At 38.9% G+C, this 17,917-nt stretch overlaps 1 long non-coding RNA gene across 1 annotated transcript; it reads left to right on the forward strand.

Annotated features, from left to right (window-relative positions):
* The first annotated feature begins 6,069 nt into the window (after nucleotides 1–6,069).
* Nucleotides 6,070–8,160, forward strand: LOC127550755 (uncharacterized). Its single transcript, XR_007950944.1, has 2 exons — nucleotides 6,070–6,778; nucleotides 7,686–8,160. It is a non-coding gene; the product is annotated as an uncharacterized LOC127550755 (long non-coding RNA).
* The last annotated feature ends 9,757 nt before the right edge of the window (nucleotides 8,161–17,917 follow it).

A 17,917-nucleotide genomic window follows, 5' to 3' on the forward strand; every position in this document is an offset into this window, starting at 1 on the left:
TTGGAGGTTTTAAATTTGTTCTTTTCCTAGCTTTTTTAGTTGCATACTCAAGTCATTGACCTTCTCTTTCTTTATTTTATTCAAGTAAGCATCAAGAGATATAAAATTCTCCCTAAGAATTGGTTTGGCTCCATCCCATAAATTTTAGTATGCTTGTCTTATCATTGTCATTCTCTTGGATGAAATTCTCAATTGTTTCTATGATTGTTTTTTCACCCACTCATTCTTTAGGATTAGATTATTTAGTTTCCAATTAATTTTTGGTCTATTTTCCCTAACCCTTTACTACATATCATCCCCATTTTATAGATGACAAAACTGAAGCTCTGAGAAATTATTTGCCTGCAGTCCCATAGCTAGTAAGGAACCATGAGGCAGGACTGGAATCCAAGTCTTATGCCTCTCAATCCATTGTTCTCTTTCTACATGACATTGGGTTGCTGCCCTTAAGACCAGAGTAAAGAGCCACTGGCCCTGGAATCAGGGACCTAAGTTCTGACCCTACCCTTGACATTAATTACTCCTATGATTTTAACCAAGTCCAGATGTCTTTGGGCTTTTGAGGAGTTGGACTCCATTGCCTCTGAGGTTCCTTCCAGCTTTGGAACTAAGAACTTACAGTATCTTGCCAAATCCAATATCCAAAGCACCCCTTTCTTCAATTCTTACATTTTGAAGGAAAAAAAAACAGATGAAAATGTCCAATTTTAATCCTAGACAAAAAAAAAAACCAGAAATGACATGAAGACCACAAGTTTAACAAGAAAACTCTAATCTTAACCCTCCTCTACCTCTCCCAGGTCTGAGGTTTTAACTATTTCAGGGACTCAGAACTTTTGCTCTCTTTGTCTCTTGGTGAAAGGGACACTTTGTGTTTCTTCCTTTATTTATTTTTAATTCTGTTTGAATCTGCTTTCATCCATCAATGTAGAACAGCAACTGTTCTGCAAAGGATGTTCTTATTGAGAGTTAAGCAAATTGCTCAGGATCTCACTGGCCAGATTGGAACCAAGGTTATCTTGATTCTGACACTAACCCTCTATTTGCCATGCTGCCTCTTCCATAGCACATACAATGATTTACAGATAATCATCACTATCTTAAGGGATATGTTGTGCAAGTATGATTAACCCCACTTTATAGATGAGAAAACTGAGACTCAAAAAATCACTATGGGATATAAAATGAAAGGTGTCTATTCATGAATTTCCTGAGTGAAGCGGGGAGCATGGGACTATAAAATTTAGAAGCAGATGGAACCTTAGAAACCACCTAGTCCAACCTTCTCAATTTTTAAGACAGAGAAGCTAAGAGATACAGAGGTTGCAGTATAGAACCTGAAATTAGGAAGACTTATCTTCTTGAATCCAAATCTGGCTTCAGACAGACAGGTTACTGGTTGTGTGACCCTGGGCAAGCTTAATTTTCTCAACTGTAGAAAGAATTGGCAAACCATTCCTTTAGCTTGGCCAAGAAAATCCCAAATGGAGTCATGAAGAATCATGTCAGAAACAATTGAAAAACAACTAAACGACAACAGAGGAGCTTGACTTGTCTATCCATATGGTACTTATGCTTCTTCTCTCTAGGTAGACTGATTCATGAGGAATAAAGAAAACACAACTAGTATCTGAACTGAGAGTTGAATGGAGGGCCCTGAATCCAGATTTCTAGTCCAGGGACATTTCCAGTATATACCCACTAGACCCTGTCTTGTGAGAAACATACCTACAAAAGTCTTCAAAGCTTTTACCCTTTGTTCACCAATCCCAATTAGTGGGAGAACAAAGAGGTGCCAGTGATACTATTGAGAGCATATTGGGGCAGAAAGATCCCTCAGACTTAAGCTCAGAATTGGATTTTAGACTTGGTTCTGATTCTTTTAAGTTATGCAACATTGAATAATATTCATACCATCCAGTTCCCAAGGTTGTTGGTGAGGAAAGTGCTTCATAAATCATGAAGCTCTCTACAGCTGTAAATTATCATTTTAAGGATCTGCGTTATCATCGGATCCTGCAGTTAGAGCTAGAAGGAACTTCAGAGACCATACAACCCAACCACTTCATTTTACAGAGGAGGAAACTCAGCCCAAATAAGTTAAATACAATCCAAGATCACTTAAGTAATAGGAAACAGAGCCAGAATTCAAACCAATATCTTCTGACTCCAAATCCATCATTATATACATTACACAAGTTTCCTCAACTGATATGTTCCATCCCTAGTGTCCTCATGAGTAGCTAAAAGCAATAGAATTTTTCCTTCGATGGCCAGTCCCTAATAGTGAATTTCACTGTCCTTACCTGCGCCAATTCATAGACTACAGAGATATAGTACATCACCATATTCCTATCTGAAAAACAACCATTTATATAACCATTTATATATTTTTCTTTTTCTTTTTAATGGATTACATTCCCCAGCCAAGTTAAATTGCTTAAGTTTTCCATTGTACACACTGGGCTTTCAATCTTGGTTAAGACATGGAAGATTGTGTGTGTCCCTGCACATTGCATGTATCCCTAAAATAGCCTTTGAGAACTTATCAGAGTCACATCCAAGCCACAATGAGACAGCGAAGAACTCTGGCCCAAAAAAAGGGTTATTATTATATTGTTGTGCCACAGGTTTATTTTTAATTTTGTTGGCAATAGCCTTTGGCATGTTACAGATGACAGGCAAGAAGATGGTGGTCAAGGGAATTGAGGAAGCATATCGTGCAGAAGGTAAAGACAGCCCCAGAGATTCCTTCTCCCAGAAGGTGGGGAGAGGGGGACATTATGTACCTAAGTCAGAGGAAGAAATCTTGTGTGCGTTGAACCCTGGGCTTGAACCAAGGAGGACTTCTAAAGCTAGAGGTAGGGGTAGAAGCTGGAAACCAGCAATGATACCAAGCAAATGCCCCTGGCTCTGGCCCTGGGCAATGACCATTTTCTACCACCTCTATATCCCATCTCCCAGTCATGAACCAGCCTGCCTGGAGAGAATAAAAATAAGTGACATACAGACAGAGAGGGCTCCCTCTTTTAAAATGAGAGGGTTGGACTAAATGCTTTCTAAGTTCCCTTCTACTTCTGAGTCTTAAGACTCCATGCTCACCCCCTCACCCAATAAATTCAGTAAATTCTCTGTCTCAGTCTCGGTTTCAGTCTCTTTGTTTCTCTGCCTGTGTCTGTCTCTATCGGTCTCTGTCTCTCTGTCTCTGTCTTTCTCTCTCTCTCTCTCTCTGTCTCTCCCTCTTCTCTGTCTTTGTCTGTTTGTCTGTCTGTCTGTCTGTCTGTCTCTCTCTCACGCACACACACACACACACACACACACACACACACACACACAATTTAACATTTGCAGTTACTTTGCTTTCTCCAAGCCTGCTTTGCCCTCTCCTCCCATATGCCCTAAGTGACAGTGATTCATGACATGAGGAACAGGGATGAGAACTGGGTTGTTGTATAAGATCATTACATCATAGGATCAAACTGAGGCCCAAAGACAGGAAGGACCTATCCAATAAATGTAGGAAGTAAGTAGCAGAACTAAGGTGTCAAGGGCCATGTTGTATGATGAGTGAAAAAGAACTTCCTCCTCTAAGATCAATAGAGAGTAAGGATTGTTTTGCTTTCATCTTTGTATCTTCAGCACCTGCCATGTTGCTGTTGTTTAATCCTTTTTTCAGTTTTGTGTAACTTTTCATGACCCCATGTGGGATTCTCTTGGCAAAGATACTGGAATGGTTTACATTTATTTCTCCAGCTCATTTTACAGATGAGAAAACTGAGGCAAATAATTGTGATTTGCTCAGGGTCACAAAGCTAGTAAGTGTTTGAGGCTGGATTTGAACTCATGAAGATGAATCTTCCTGATTCTAAGCCCCATGCTCTGTCTACTGTGCCATATAATTGCCCCAACACCTGGCATAGTATTGGACAAAGTAGACATTTAATAGGTGATACAGTAGAATGCTCAGCTTGGAGTCAGGAAAAGCTGAGTTCAAATTCTGCCCAAACACTTTTTAACTGACTAACTCTGAGCAAGTCACTTAACCCTGTTTGCCTCAGATTCCCCAGCTGTAAAATGAAGTAGAGAAATAAATGACAAATCACTCCAGTGTCTTTGCCAAGAAAATGGATCGTGAAGAGTCAGACATGACTAAAATGACTGAACAACCAAAAAGACACTCAACATTTATCAATTTGAACTCAGATTTTTGGGGTCCAAACACTTTTTTTGCTCACTGCACTGTCCCCTTAAAGTCATCCCCATTCACGCCTCTGGACTTTCTCCTCATGGCTCAGTGTTTCTGGAATGGATTCTATGTCCACTTCTGTATCCTCTTGCTTCCCTCCTGTGATGCTTGGCTGCTGGGTTCTGTCCAAAAACCCAGGTTCCTGATACATCCCTGGTTTCCTGGGTCCCTCTTGCCTAAGGAGAACCCCACTAGCAGGTGCAGGCAAGAGAACAGTTGATTGCAATTTATATTGTGATTTCCTGAAAAGAACACTGAATTTGAAGTCAGATAATCTGGATTCAAATCCTATTTTTATTATTTACTTCTAGTGTGACTTTGGACAAGACATTTTATCTTTCTATCAGTCCCCCCATCTTTAAATTTAGGTGACTGTATTAAATGCCTCAAATTCCTTATTTCTATAAAATCCTATAATTTTAGTAATATTTCACTTTATGTTACTTTCCTCATCTATAAAATTAGGGACTTAGAAAGTCACTAAAGTGTTCGTATCCTTTAATGCAGCCTTTCCTCTATATGGCATATATTTCAAGCTCAATGACAAAAAGAAAAATCTCATATGTCAATCAACAAGTATTTACTAAGCATCTATTACATGCCAGAAACTATTTTGGAGATACAAAGACAAAAATGGATTAGTTTCTACCTTGGAGGAAGAGACTAAAGAGGAGGAGAAAGAAAGAGAGACAGAGACAGAGAGTCAGAGAGAGATAGAGAGAGAGTGTGGGCAAAGTATATAACAAACTATTCATAGCAACATTCTGTATTAGTAAAAAAAAAAAACAGGAAACAATTTTTAGCTATTGTGCAATGACTCAACAAAGTATGATATATGAACGGAATGGAATATTGTCATGCTGTGAGAAATAATGAATTAACAGGAATTTTTTTTTAAATGGGGAGAGTTAGAGAACTGAAGCACAGAGAAAACTAAAAACCAAGAGAATGATCTGTGCAATGACTACAATAATATAGACAAAACAATACTAGAACATTCCTTAACTCATAATTGTTTGAGCATGATTTCAAGGAAAAGAAACATACCTACCTTCTTTCAGCAGAAAGGTGGGGGGCTGTAGATATGGAATGATGCACTATGAGTATGACATGATTGCTTTGTTGGCTGAATTTGGTTTGAATATTTATTTATTAAGAAGAAATTAAAATTTCAAGGGAAAAGGGAAATTATTCTAATTTTTTAAAAAGCAAAAATAAAAATTATTTGGGGAGGAATAAAACTAAAGGTTTTTAATAGATGGTCTAAGGTCCTTCTAGGTCTAGATCTTAGAAATTCATCATCCTTCCAACACACAACCTTTATCATTGTCCTACATTAGGAACGGACTGAGTCAAGTGGAGGGATGGAGCTTGGGCTGGGCTGAGAGTAGGCCTGGGTTCCTACTTACTAAGAAAGAACCTTTCCTACCACATCTGGAGCCCTCCACCCTCAATATACACAAGCATTTGTACGAGCCCCTTTCCTATATAGATACTTTCCCAAGGAATTCCATCCTTGCAAATACCTTTATGGAAGCCTCCCAGCACTGAGAGCAATAGCATGGAGAAGATTATGAGCCTTGGGAAGAAGACAAGCCAGGTGGGCTTCATGTTGCCTCTGGGGGGAAGAAATCAATGCAAGGTTGTGGTTCCACTCATGGTTATATTTTAGGGGTGGGGCATGACTCAGGATGGCTCCTAGGAGGAGCTGAGCCCCAGTTCCCTTCCCCCCCTCCATCCCTAATTCAATTTCCCCTAAGGCCATGGATTAATATTGTATAGTGCCCTAGGCAGGACACTCAGTGCCCTGAGTACCTGGGCACTCAGCCACAAAACCTCTAAAGGCATTTGGCACAAAAGCTGGCTTGATCCTTGCTGGGGATCCCACCCGGACTGACTTCTAGATTGGGAACATGATCCATTAGAAAGGATACTGCCCTTGGGGTCAGGAGGCTCTGGTTAGAACCCTAATTATTCTTTCCCTTTTGGAGGACTTTACCTCTTCACTTGCAAAATGACTAAATTTTATCTAAACATCCTTTCAACTATACCATTCTATGATCCTATGATCCCACCCTTCAAAGCCCCCACAATATTCTCCCCACCCATTCACCAAGTGGTCATTTAGTCTTGGTTTGAGGATTCCTGCCAGACACACCATTGCCCCTTACAGAAAGACAAAAATCTGCCTTTTAGAAACTTCCATCCATTTCTTTGAGTTCTAGGGTTAAACAGGACAAGTCTTGGCAAATAGCAACCTTTCGGATATTTAAAGAAATTAAACCCCATCCCACCCCGCTCCTAAACCTCTTCAGGATACACAGCCTCAGTTCTGCTCGTGTCTAATAGTATTCCACAGGAAGGAGCAGATACCAGTGATCTACCCCCCATTCCCCACAGAAGCTCTTGTGCTCCACCCCACTGAGCAGAAGTCCCGAAGAAGAAGCCGGCTGTCTGGACTGGAACAACCATCCATCCCCTGCTCTTTCCTTGGATGGCCATAGAAACCCATTCATCCAAGGTGGGAAGGCAGTAAGTATGTGCTGACCCAACCAGAATAAACTGCGGGCCCCCATCCTACTGGAGACTTTGTCTCTCCCCTGGACTTTTCATATTAAACTCAGCCCTAGTCATGTGATTTTGGCATAAGTGGGGCAGCTAGGTGGTACAGTGGCTAGAGAGCTACATCAGGAATCAAACAGATTAAAGTTCAAATCACAGCCTCAGACGCTGACTAGCTATGTGACCTTAGGCAAATGATTGAACCACTATTTGCCTCAATTTCCTCATCTATAAAATGGGGATAAAAATAGCAATTACCTCAAATGAGCACTGAGCACAAAGCGTAACATATATCAAGTGCAATATAAATGTTAGTTATTATTGTTATTACTAATACTTATAGGAATATTCTTAACTGTAGGCAATGCTTTACTTTTGACATACGAACAAGCAAAAGCGATGTGCCAATATATAATAAAGTATCTTCCTGGAAACTGTTTTCCCGTACCTTTCCTGGTTCTGAGAGGATTCCAAATAGTACATAGGCTGCTTGACCTAAAAAGTTCCTGGCTTATTTAATATCCAGGCTGTACCTCCTGAGATAAAGAAGTAGAATGGGGGTTACTATACACGTTTTTGTAGGGACTTTGTAAAGATTCAGGATCTCTAGACCCAGATCTCATCTTCTTAATGTAGTGCATGATCTCTGGCTCCAATTGACTCTGGAGAAGACAGAGACTTTCCAGGCTGGCATTTTTTCCCATTCAGTGACCTGCTCTGGTCGGGAATTGCTTTTCACCACAGCTAGCTCATTATGCATTATGCACAGAATATGGTAAGAGCATCTAATAACTGATCCTGGCAAAAATAAATCAACTATTAACATGTCATTGAAGCATGGCTTTCTAACCTTGAAATTTTTCATTCTTGTTTCTAGTGGCCAGGAGCTATATCACAACCCCTCTCAGGCTCTGGATGTTCTGATTCACGGACTGAGCCAACCTGAAGCCCAAGATTGTAGTCATTCGAGTTCCGTAGATATTTAACTCCTATTCACCTCATTGTTCTGGTCCCTCCTCTCCAAGTGCATTCCAGACTCTACATCTCTCTCTCCAAACGGAAATCAGACCTGAATATAATATTCAGACAGGGGAATGATTAGTTTAGGGATAGCAGCATATCCCCTGTTCTCAACATAAGCTATTAATCTAGCTTACTTTGGGATTCAGGGTTCTCTGCATACTGTGTGCCACGGAAACTTGCTTGACATAAATGACTCCATCTTGAATTTTTCAATAAAATGCACATTTCTAGTCCATTTACATGTAATCTGAGTGGGTAGATATGATAGCTAGATGCTTATGCTGAACACGCCTGGTTACTTTGAATAAACAATTGTTTGTACTGGTTAACATGGCCAGACTTGTTAATCATGAATTACCTTGAAAAAAATCAATGCATTTATATATTGACACAAGCAATGTTAGCCAGAGATTATGTTAGAAAAAAGCTGATTGGTCATGTAACCCTAAAAGCAGTTAGATTAAGCCCAGCAAATCATGACAGAATGACTTTTTATATTTCACTCAGCCCTAGTCATGTGATCTTGGCATAAGTGGGGCAGCTAGGTGGTGTAGTGGATAGAGAACTAGATCAGGATTAAAGATTAAAAAGTTCAGATTACAGCCTCAGACACTGACTAGCTATGTGACCTTAGGCAAGTCATTTAACGATTGCCTCAATTTCCTCATCTATAAAATGGGGATAATAATAGCAATTACCTCAAATGAGCACTGAACACAATGCGTAGCATATATCAAGAGCAATATAAATGTTAGTTATTGTTGTTATTACTAATACTTATAGTTTCTAAGTCCAAGCAAAGAAGAACCCAAAAAAAAACCTGACAAGAAGAAACTACATATGAAACCTTGAGCTTTCTGGAGCCCAGAGGGAACCATATATAACCTTGCCAGAGGAGCCAGCACTGCCCCTGAGTCTGTCTGCCCAGATCCAACTCCAAACGTTCTTTGCCCTCAGCAGCTGATCCCCTGCTAGGTGGCACAGTGGATACAGCACTAGGTATGAGAGGAAGAGGACCTTTATTCATTAAAAAACCATTAATTAATTAAAAGGAAATGACACAACAGTAGGTGATCTGATTTTTAAGTGAAGGAAAGATTTGGAACTTTCCAAGTTGGAAAGGAGAGAGACAATAGGTGCAATTCCCTGAATTCAAAAAAAAGGAATCCTACTGTCCCCCAGTATCTGTAAACAATCAAAGGATCATGGAAACAGTAACTGATCGAACAGTATGGGCTACTTTTCATACAAGACATATCTGTTGCTTGAGATATACAACTGTGAGAAAACTCCTTGCATCAATCTCTAACTCTGGGTTTCTGGTCAGCATAATCTAGCCCCTTAGTTAAAAGCCTCTAAGCAGCCGGTAGGGGTAGTCCAGTTTTGCAACCATGCAGGCTAGATTCAAACAATGCAATAAGGTTTTCTCTCTATTCCCACAATTGAGTAAAGATTTCTTGCAAGATAAAAATTGGATTAGACCCATAATCGAATAGAAAGAGAGCTGAGTTTACTTCAGAATTGAGTCACAAGATGAATCCGTGTGTTTCACCCAGTCCCCACTACCAGTGGCTATTCTAATCCCCTCAATTCTCTCAAAACTTAGTAGTTATTTGACTCTGAGCAAATCATTTAATTCTGCTTACTGGAGTTTCCTTCCTCAACTTTAAAATGAGGATAACAATAACTCTTCCCTCAAGGGTCAAATATAATAATATTCATAAAAATCACTTAGCTTAATAGAAACTATATAAATACTTATTTCCTTCCCTCTTTAAACCTTTATTGCTTCAGTCATCCAAGAGGTCGTACTTCAACGGGGTTCTAATTAGTGTAATGTTGCATCTCTTGAAGTGGTCACCTGTATTCAGATTCACACTACTTGTGAATTTATGTATAATTATACATATATATTTATGTATATATGTATATGTATAATTATGTAAAATATGGTAATAGGCTCCAATCCAATGGAAATATGCAGTTCAAATTCAAATAATATGACCACTTCATAGGATTCATTGTTCGTACTGATCAGGACCTAGCTATATTGTTTAGCATAATCTGAATGATATATTGGCTTGAATATTGCCTATCGTACATGTGTCTTGTGGGAATCAAAGAAAGAGCTTCCTTTCCCACAATAAGTAATTAGGTAATCAAGTGAGTAAAGTAACCAGGTGAATATATGTTGATTAACAATTAAATTTAAAAAATTTGAGTGAACAACTGAGTGTCTTGCTTCCTTTTTACATAATGCCTTGGGCACATAATAAAAGGATCCTGAGTAATCTCAAGCAAGATTCCAATGTCACACTATAAATTCACACAGGCATAAATCATACTGCTGAATATTAGTCAAGAAACTGAAGACTTTCAGAATATACAGATATTTTCATCACTGGTGGACTTCAAAAATAAGGGATTCAGAAGAAAAGCTAAAACCACAGTTGGGAAGTGAGCAGCTGAGTAAGCAGATAGAATCTGAGAACAGGATTTATATTCTTAGACCACAGTTTAAATATCAAGGAAAGAGGTCAGGGAGAGAGTGTATCTGGAAAAGAAAAAAGAGAGATTATATTTTTCTAGAGCCTTATAAATCCAATCAAAAAGGTTTAAAGTAGATATATGAAAAAATTGTCTATGTATGTAAAATCACTTACTAACATATACTCACATCCATTCATTCCTTCATTAAAGAAACATCTCAAAGAATCATAATATATAGAGCTAGAAGGAATGTTCTATATCATCTATCCTAACTACCCCATTTTATAAGTGAAAAAACTGAAGGCAAGAGTAGGAGGAAAGCAAGAAGGCTAAAGTCATAGAAATAGTATGTATTCTGACCATGATAGAGCCAAGTCCAAGTGGATAGTAGTGGAAAGAATCTGGACAGATAAGAAGACTTGACTCAGGTCTATGATCTTGAGAGAAACAGTGTCAAGAACTAGGGAGAAGATAATACTATTCTAGTCTGTCATGGTCAGAACACTGTATCTGAAGGAAGACCTCAGTTCAAATAACCTCTTAGAAATTGCTGCAGATGGCAGCATGAGAGGAAGCATTAGAAACTAACTTGTCCACAACACCTCCTCAACAATGATTTAGAAAATGTGCTGGAATGAACTGTGTTCAAGAAAGCCAGGAAAATCATAGTAAATTTTTTTTTCAGTCAAGGCAACTTAGGGAGATAGACAAAGAAGTCTGCAAAGACTAAAGAGACAGAATCTGGCCCAGAAGCATGGAGTAGAAAGAGGAACAAGACAGCTGTCAAGGCAAGAAATACTAGGACAGAAAAGTATTCCAGAGGATCCCTGAATAAGCATTTAGTGCAGGATCAGGTTCCATCTGTCAGCTCTGTGATGCACTCCCCAGTTCCCGGCCATACATCCAGATTGAAGAGAAGCAGACATGAGAATTAGCCTTAGCTGTGTTAAGCACAGATCAAGCATCCACAAGCAAATAGTAACTCTATGGCTCTATTCCCTGAAACAGAGTGAAGCATCCCAGACCAAAGAGGTCAATAGTTTAGTCATTCTGAACCTACAAAGTTCCCAGTGGGCTAATAGTGGCAGTAGACCAACAAGAATCTACTGAAACTTCCTGGATAAAAATCCCTAGAACCAACCTGGGTCAGGAACTTGCAGATTTCAGACCAAGAGAGCAGTAAACAGGTCTCCCTCCATGTCACACTACTTCCAGAGCACTTAAAGCTTTCAAGGTCCCGATGGACCTGAGAAAGCAATAGAATGATATAAGAGGACAGAAACTCAGGTCAGTTGTCCCTCTCAGAACTGTGTAGACCATGAGCATAAAGTCTAAAGCCAAGGAAAAGGCTAAAAGAACGAGCAAAAAGAAAATAAGCCAAACCATAAAAATCTATTATGTTGAGAGAGAAGCTCAAGACACAAATATAGAAAAAGAGAATGACTGAGAAGATTGACAAGCAAGCCTCAGGGAAAAAAAATTCAGCTAAGATACAAGTCCAACAAGAATTCCTGGAAGAGTTAAAGCCAAAGTATGTTGGTATTTTAAAATGATTTTTAAAAAAACAAATGAAAGCAATAGAGGGGAAAAGTTTAGGGGCAGAGCAAGAACTAGGGAAGAACTATATGAAAAGAGAATTACCAGCTCAGAATAAGAAGATACAAAATGTTAGTAAAGAAAAATAAGTTCAAAAATTAGAAATGGCCAAATGGAAGCCAGTGACTCCATAATATGGGGGGAAGAGGGGGGAATTATAAAACAAGATCAAAAGACTGGTGAAAAAATAGAAGTATCTTATAGGAAAATAACTAACTAGAAAACAAATAAAGAAGATATAATTTAATAATCCTTGGACTATCTGAAAGCCATGAAAAAAGAGAGTCTAGACAGCATATTTGATCATAAAATAAAACGGTCCAATAACTTAGAATCTTATGACAAATTAGAAGTGAATAGATTCCACTTGAGTTATGAACTGGTTTAACCATTCTGGAAAGCAATTTAGATAGCCCAAAGGGCTATCAAACTGTGTATACCCTTTGATCCAGCAGTGCTACTGCGGGCTTATATCCCAAAGAGATCTTAAAGACGGGAAAGGGATCTGTATGCGCACGGAAGTTTGTGGCAGCCCTCTTTGTAGTGGCCAGAAACTGGAAACTAAGTGGATGCCCATCAACTGGAGAATGGCTGAATAAATTGTGGTATATGAATATTATGGAATATTATTGTTCTGTAAGAAATGACCAGCAGGATGATTTCAGAAAGGCTTGGAGAGACTTACATGAACTGATGCTGAGTGAAATGAGCAGGACCAGAAGATCATTATACACAGCAACAACAAGACTATATGATGATTAATTCTAATGGACATGGCTCTCTTCAACAATGAGAGGATTCAAACCAGTGCCACTTGTTCAGTGATGAAGAGAGCCATCTACACCCAGAGAGAGAACTATGGAAACTGAGTGTGTACCACAACACAGCATTTTCACTCTGTTGCTATTTATTTGCATTTTGTTTTCTTTCTCAGTTTTTTTTTTCTTCTTGATCTGATTTTTCCTATGCAGCAAGATAATGTATAAATATGTGTACATATATTGGATTTAACATATACTTTAACATATTTAACATGTATTGGACTACTTGCCAGCTAGGATAGGAGATAGGGGGAAGAAGGGAAAATTTGGAATAAAATGTTTTGCAAGGATCAGTGTTGGAAAAATTACCCATGCATATGTTTTGTAAATAAGAAACTTTAATTAAAAAAGAGAAAATCACATATTAACATTATCAATGTTTTATGTATTTTTATTTATTTTATTAAATATTTCAGAATTATACTTTATTCTATTATCTGACAAATGATTATCCATTCTCTGCATGAAGACTTCTATTGATATTCAGTCAATCTGAAAGTCATTCATACCCCTTCCCTCCCCCTTTCAGCTTCCTTTTATGTATTGTCTTTCCCATTAGAAAGTATCTTTCTTCCATCTGTATTACCAATGCTTAACATAGTGTCCAACACATTGTAAGGGCTTAATAAATGCCTACTGACTGATACATTGTTGATAGAGTAGTGAATTGATACAGTCATTCTGGATACAGTCATTCTGGAAAGTAGTTTGGAATGATGTCCCCAAAGTTACTAAACAAGGATTGTATTTTTCCCCTAGTGGGGGGAAGAAGGGAGGAAAAAAATGCTTGATAATTGAAAAAAATTAAGAACAAATAAATAAAACCATTGAACATTTATATGGTACAATGGACAGAACACTTGGCCTAGTTCCTGAGTTCAAATCTGGCCTCAGACACTTTGCTGTGTGATCCTGGGCAAGTCATTTAATTCTGTTTCCCTCAGTTTCCTCAGTAAAATAAGATAGAGAAGGAAATGTCACATGACTGCAGTATTTTTCTCTTACCAGTACAGGAATTGGGAAGGGGATGAGCATGTGGGGAGACTAGTTTATAGCATATAAATGGCCTAGGTCTTTCAATCCTATCCAACTAGTCAAAGAGGAAGATAAAGTCACTCATTAGCCAGACACTATTTCCACAAGTCTCTTTCTCACATATAATCCTAATCTCACTTTTAAAACTTCCAACCTTTAGCTTCTTTCACCACTCCCTATCTCCAAAGCCAAAGAAGCAAGTAACATGAGTTGAGCAGAGATCAGACTTTCCATTCAGATCTGACTGCCCATTTGTGTTACTTATAAATGCTACATTCCTCCCAGTCCCATCACTTTGGCTGGAAATTCTGGTATATTCTAGTTAGAGCCACACCTATGGGAACTTATCAACCCCTGTGTAAAATTTTCTGTATCAGAGGAAGCTTGAGCTCCATTTCTTCTCCACTCTATCAATGATTCAAAATGTGGCTTTCTGATATTCTAAAATTAGCTCTGTGTGTGTGTGTGTGTGTGTGTGTGTGTGTGTGTGTATGTGTGTGTGTGTGTGTAGAGGAGAGAGAGAGAGAGAGAAGAGAGAGAGAGAGAGAGAGGAGAGAGAGAGAGAGAGAGAGAGAGAGAGAGAGAGAGAGAGAGAGAGGAGAGAGAGAGAGAGAGAGAGAGAGAAGAGAAGAAGAAGAAGAAGAAGAAGAAGAAGAAGAAGAAGAAGAAGAAGAAGAGAAGAAGAAGAAGAAGAAAAAGGAGGAGGAGGAGGAAGAGAAGGAGGAAGAGGAGGAGGAGGAGGAGGAGGAGGAGGAGGAGGAGGAGGAGGAGGAAGAGGAGGAGGAGGAGGAGGAGGAGGAAGAGGAAGGGAGGGAGAGAGAACTAGTTATTCAGCCTTGTTCACTCCTCCCCCTCCTCCTCCCCTAAACTCCTCCAATCAAACTGGATCCCTCACTATCTCCCAAACACTTCCACATTTTTCCATCTCTACCCTTTTTCTTCTATTGTTCATTATTCTTGGAATTCCCTTTCCTTATCCACCCCCACTTCATTTATTGACAATTTATTGTTGTTCTTATTCAGTCATATCCAAATCAGTTCCAATTGTTTAGTAATGAAGAGAGTCAGCTACACCCAGAGAGAGAACTATGGGAAATGAGTGTGGACCACAGCATAGCATTTTCACTCTTTCTGTTATTGTTTGCTTACATTTTTGTTTACCTTCTCAGGTTTTTTTCTTTCTTGCTAGGTCCAATTTTTCTTATGCAGCAAGATAACTATATACAAAGTATACATATATTGGATTTAACATATATTTTAACATTTAACAGGGAAAAAAATAAAGTGTTTTCTTTGTCTTGGATTTCCAGTGAAGCATGAGGTAATAGACCTTCACTGGAAATCCAAGGGAGTTGTTTCTTCCCTACAAGTTAATATTGCTCCATCTATACCCTCATACACAGGTCTGCACTTTATAGTCTCATCATATAGATTGAGGGATTCATTAAATTGATCAAGGATTTTCCTGATTATTCCACTTACAAGTAAGGAAACTAAGGCTCAAAGCACTTTCTGGACTCCCACCTTCATAAGAAGCAGACAATTAGTGACTTGTAGGAGAGGTATGTGGTAAGCAGCCTATGTTAGCCTATTAGTAAAAGGGAGCACATAGAAACTGACTTCTTGGCCAACTTATTCTATCTATCTTTTTTCCTTTTCTGAGCATAGGTCAGATTTTATAGAGCTCCTGAGAAAGAATTTTTTTCATGACTTTATGATTACCTCATGAGTTGTTCTGAGTTCAAATCAGATACCAACCTCCAAGAAGAAGCAGATTTCCTCAACATCATGCTTTTTGGATAAAAAAAAAAAGGACCACCACCAGATCACCTTAGATGAAGGACTAACATCATGGGGAAGGATGTGATCTTTTTTTTTTTTTAAGATAATTAGGATTAAATGTCTTTTCCATGGTTATACAGCTAGTATGTATGGAATGTCTGAAGTCAAATTTAAACACAGACTCCAGACTCCAGTGCCAGCTACCTAGATGTCCCATGGGGTCCAAATCTTTCCTGCCTATTTATTATTGTGATTTGTTGGGGTGGTGTGGATCCAAGATGAAAGGGAATTATTTGTTCAGTGGTCAAAACGTCTACCTTCCTGTGAGAATCTAATGATCTTTTCAAGCGATTTGTTTCTGTATTTGTTCATGGGCTTTTGGGAGTCCTTTGTTACTCGTGTTAAAAAAAAAAAAAACCTACGTGGAAACCATACTTCAGATTTACTCTGAAGATTCTGCAAAGTAAGATTCTGAAGTGGAGATGCAAATCAGAGAGAGAAAATAACCCTATTAGGTCAGCCCCAGGATTGAATGAAAACCATGGGAGCCTAGAGCTTTGGAGAGGCCCTGGGCTACTAGTAATACTTTTAAAACAGGAATTCAAATATATGTTATCATACTATATTGATTTCTTACAAGGGACAGTTGGACTCCACTCACCCTCACCTTATACCCCCTCTAGTTCTAAGCATGTGGAAGATCAAAGATTCTCTCAGGTTCTGCCTGGCTATAATTGAGATCTGAAAGAACAAGGCCCCAGTCCTGGGAGCAATCCAAGAGACAGGAAAAATCGTTGTAACCCAAAAGAATTTGTCTTGCCCCTTTATCTCTTGAATTATTTCTTTCTCTTGAACTTGGGAAATGAATCGGATCTTCTGAGAAAGATAAGAAAGGTCAGGGATGATAAAGAGTCACATAGAGATGACGCCAGGATTAGTGACTCTTGGAATCCCTGGTACTATGAGTCAATAAAACTTGATTAAGCACCTATTCTTTGCCAGATACTGTGTATTCCTCTGTGTATCAGAGCTGGGGAAACAAAGAAAAACAAAAAAATAATCCAACCTCTTCCTCCAACGAGTTCACAGTCTAATAGAGGAAACAATATGCAAACAACTGTGTGCAAACAAAATCTAGGCAGAAGTTGTTGATAAAGCAATAGAGGGAGCTTTTAGAGCTGGATCAGAAACAATAATTCAATAGTAGTTAGTGCTCTATCCAAGAGAAAAGATCCAGAGTTGCTGAGACAGTTAAGTGAATTCTCTTGGACTACTTAAGTGGGAAAGTTGGTTTCCTTTTTGGTCCATGAATCTGAAATGGGGAATGGAAATAAGTTCCTTGCTATTTTCCCTACTTTCCTCTTCTTGTCCAAACATAGGAAGGTTAGACCTCCCTTCTCTTCTTTTTCCTAGAACCAACAGTATGTGTGAATGGGAGGGCATTAGGAAGATTGGAGTTGAATGTCTCCATATAGGAGTATTTGGTCTAGATTACTTTTCATTTCCAGAATCTTCCTTTTGTGTTTCAAAGCTATATAAGCCACTGCAAGTTCCTGTTTGTTCTTAGTTCTTGAAGAGGATCATGATATCAGGGAGATGATGCAATGACATGCATTTAATTTAAATGAGGGAGGGATGTGCAAGGTCACCTGCCTCACTTTCCTCGCCAGAGCCAATGGCCAGATATATATCAGGAAACAGGAGATGGCCTTGGACTAGGAATAAACAGTAAGAGTTTGTACCTCCTTTTGGAACAATGAGGGATTTGGAGGGTCCTCAAACTACGGCCCGTGGACCAGATGCAGCAGCTGAGGATGTTTATCCCCCTCACCCAGGGCCATGAAGTTTCCTTATTTAAAGGCCCACAAAACAAAGTTTTTGTTTTTACTATAGTCCGGCCCTCCAACAGTCTGAGGGACAGTGAACTGGCCCCCTATTTAAAAAGTTTGAGGACCCCTATATACCTAAAAAATACATTAATTTTGTGACATGCAGAATAAGGAAGAGAATCCCTTGGGTTGAAATTAACTCCATAGCTTAAAAAAATCTCAGATAGATTTGGTTTTTTATTACATAAAAAGGTCATTCTTTGCATCATTTCCTATCTACCCTCAATCACTAAATGAGCATTGCATCAATCAGATTAAGATGCAGAAAAGATCTTAGCTTAAAAAGGTCAAGGTTTCCCACTGTGTCCGACACAATCTCCAGTTGCCCTGATCTATATCTGGCCACTGGATTCAGATGGCTCCTGAGGTAAGGTTGGTGACCATGCACAACCCTATCTCACTTAAATCCAACTCACTTGCACGTCAATGCATTACCTCCCTGATGTATGTCATGACCCCCTTCAAGAATGAAG

Source organism: Antechinus flavipes, chromosome 2, assembly GCF_016432865.1.
Source record: "Antechinus flavipes isolate AdamAnt ecotype Samford, QLD, Australia chromosome 2, AdamAnt_v2, whole genome shotgun sequence".
Lineage (NCBI taxonomy): Eukaryota > Metazoa > Chordata > Mammalia > Dasyuromorphia > Dasyuridae > Antechinus > Antechinus flavipes.